Source organism: Aulonocara sp. 'chitande type north' Nkhata Bay, linkage group LG1 (assembly GCF_057382095.1).
Source record: "Aulonocara sp. 'chitande type north' Nkhata Bay isolate Kocher_YH1m ecotype deep benthic linkage group LG1, A_spYH_male_GT1.1, whole genome shotgun sequence".
NCBI classification, from domain to species: Eukaryota; Metazoa; Chordata; class Actinopteri; order Cichliformes; family Cichlidae; genus Aulonocara; species Aulonocara sp. 'chitande type north' Nkhata Bay.
In genome coordinates, this window is record NC_141344.1 from 16,654,934 (window position 1) to 16,658,684 (window position 3,751).

Here is a 3,751-nt window from a genome sequence, read left to right on the forward strand (position 1 = left end):
TTTAAATTATATAAAAAAAAATTTCCATGGCTTTACATCATATTCCGTATTCTGTTGCAATAATGAAAAATAAATAAGATGCAGTTCAAAAATAATAATTTCATGCTTACAGCACCTATTTAATATGTGGGTTAGGGTCAGTAACTCATGGACAGCTATTGAAAGGAGAGCACAATTTTTTAAATTATAATGAGGATACAAGTAAAAGGGTGAGGCATCACTGCACTCACATGCCTCGTGACGTTCATGACCTAAATTTACATTCACTTTATTAATGCAAATTCACTGCTATTAATTAGAGTAAATGTCTAACTATCTATTTGTATTGTCCCAAAATAGACCGTTAAAAATGAATTGATAAAAATTAGGTAAGGAACAACTAACTTTAAAACAATCGCTTGATATTTTTGTACACAAAGGGCTGTGCAATTACATCTGTACCCAAATCATTGTGCTGAAATGCCATTTTTCTTAGCAAACATGGACAGAGGAATACAGTGGCAGCTTAGCGTCCAACACAGGGAGAGACTGACACACTTTCTCTCTGTGTTTTCACCCTTAGGCAGAGAGCTAATTAAGGAGGGACTGTGGTTTTATTTACTGTCAGCTCCTGGCCTCTGGGTGTGTGTGTTGCTGTGCATGTATATGTGTGTATATGGATGGATTGTGCCCTATCTGAGAATGTTTTCAGTCACACCAGTTTAGTTGGGCCTTGCCATTTTGCCCACATTCCGCCAGCGGCACTATGATAGTGGTAAGGCTGACTGTTATCCATTAGCAAAAGCTTCTCTTAGAAGGGTATCTCCTCGGCAGTGCAAGGAGGTGCTCGGCACAGCAGCAAGCGCTGCAGGGAGAAAAGTAATTACAACGCTCTCAATATAATATAGCGATCAGAGATATCTTAAAGATCTGATGTGGGTATCTACTATCAAAACGGGTAATCTGATGGGGATCATTCCATCATCCTTAATCCCAATTTACTGAATACATATCATACTCTATTATGGTCATTTAAATATACCAAGTACAATATACAATAATAGTCTTTGAAATTATCATAAAAAATGACAGCACACTGGTTATAATTATAATTATATAATGAACATCCGACTTCTGCTCACATAATTATAATTTAGATTTGATTTGTCTCCTTTGAGCTGTTTTGACTGTTTAAAACTCCCTGGCCATCGAAAGCAATTGATCTGAAGTATATAAATGTGCATATGTTTTGGAAATAAAGTGTTTTACATTTAAACTGAAATCCAGTGAGGAAACATTGGTGCCCAGCAGGAATGAAGTGTAACATAAACAGGTTTAGGGGAGTAAAAATGTACAAAATCATTTTCGCCTCCGGTCACAAATGCTTATTGTCGTGTTTCATGTATGTTTCATCCACATCATGCAAAATTATGTTAGCTCCTATCAAATCCATCTGTTAAAGCCTCCACTTACCTTCGGTGTGGAGGTAAGACATGTATGTTCACTCATTTGGAAAACAATGGTTCTAAAATTAAACACACTTACTCCAACTCACTGCAAATTGTCAATTAAAAATTGACTTTGAATTGACTCAGTTTTTGAATTGAGTCAATTTTCAGTTCAAGTCAATTGAAAATTGACTTTGAATTAACAGTAATAGATATTTTGCGCCCAGAAATGAAATTAAAATTGTATAAGTTTCATGTATGCTGGATTTTTGTAATGCCAGAGAAAGACTATGCAGTATATAATATATGAGATTACTGACCTTTGATTCCCCCCCCCCCCCCCCCCCTTTTTTTTTTACATTGTGTTCTGTTAAATCTTGAAAAATATACAGTGATAAAAAAAATATACCCACTGTCTCTATTGACTGTGGATGGTCATCTGTAGTTAGGCTGACAGTGGACATCCTCCCAACATCCGCTGATGTTGATCAAACAGAACCTGCAGTCCCCCACTGGCCCCAAGCTGATTCAAACAGTACCTCAGCACGACTCTCTTTACAGGGTTCCACTAAAGCGCCATTTGTTGGTGACAGCGCTGCTGCAGAGGTGACACACCACAGTGACAGGGGCAGCCCCCCCACTCCACACTCTCCACCACCATCCACTCTAACCCAGCGGTGGTGCCCCAGTAAGCCCCGTACCTCCCTCGTGTCCATCAATAAACCGCAGGCAGCCGCGCACACGCACTCGCATCACCATGTTAAGGGGAGCGACATGACAGTGTAGGGAAGGTGATAGAAAGGAAGTGATGGATTGATGGAGAAGAACGTTTCACTGGTATCTGAACAGCGAGCACAGCAAGGAGAAGTCTCATTATGTGCTGTTGTGTCTGGCAGTGACAGTGCTGTAGCTGTTATAGGGAGCCGATGACCCAAGTGACCTGGAAAGCAAGGCATGGCCCACACAGCTGTGGTCACTGTGGTGATCTCACACAGTGTAATTAATGCACACAATCAGAGGTGTCTGCGCACGTGTGTGTGAGAACACACATGCAGGGGTTTGCCTGCTTATTACAACCAAACAGTGAGTTACAATCTGACAACAGAGAGCTCTGGGTAATTTCCCATCATGCCTCATCAGGAACAGTGGGGGGCCAAGAGCCTCACCACATCAGCTCACACTCGGACCTGGGTGGAAAATTACCATCATTAAACAGCGATGTGCAAGAGAGAGAAAGAGGGAGTCAAAAAACGAGAGCGTGTGATACACAATGGGGAAGCAGAATGGAAGACGGGCGGGCACTTCGTATGAAAGAAACCCCATGGAACAAAATGAGGTCTTGTTACAGTCACCTAAATGTGGAAAAACCCTGATGCAGTATTGATCAAGGAAGTTTCCACTATGTGTGGTCGTCAAAGGACAAATCTATAATACAATTCCACTTTGATGAAAACAGAAGCGAACGTCGGTTTTCTTTTCTTTCTTTTCTCCGTCTGTACTTTTCCCTCTCTCATTAGCGAGTGGCTGTGATTGCACGGGATTGAACAGTGGCGCTGTATTGATCCGGGTAGCTCTCTGAGGACTAATGTAATCAGTGCCCTCTGCCGCTGCAAGCTGAAAGGCAGGTGGTGAGCAGCACGAATAGCAGTGAGACAGGTGCGGGAAAAAGAAGGATGGAGGGAAACAGTGGGGGATCTCTTAAGTATTTAAGATACATTTGCAGTTAATACAATCTATTATGCAAGGTGAGAACATGAGGGGAAACAGATTCAGCACAGATTTAGACATAAATTTCCTTCTTTTTTTGAGGTTACACAGAGTTAAAGCATTTCTTCAAGCAAATACAGACAATCTCCCACTTGACAAAATCTTTGTTTTGTAACAGAAATGCACACAACATGATAGATGAAGATTCTGCAGCGATGCTCTAAGCTGAATCCTAGCCTCTGATGCTGGATCTCAAGTCTGCTTAATGTAATAGTGACATGTTAGAGAAAAAAAAGGGAGTGGAATCTCCAAGCGCATTAAAAACAGTGCTTGTCTACTTAAAGACGTATCTGTGAAATCACAACTGCACTGTAAGCCGAGACAAGTTCTGGTTGATCTTGGAGGGACACAATGTTTCCTGACAGTCTGTAGTTTTGCAGCTCCCTGGCCGTCTTGACAGCTCTACTAGGCCCATGGCTCTTCTTAACTCCTTCTGTCTTCCTTTTCCGAAGCCGATGCTGAAAGTGTTTACCCTCCCATCCTCTGCCATTTACTTCAGTGTCCCTGCACATATGTCTGCAGTTCACCGTTACCCACCTTGGCTTGCTTTGCTTCCT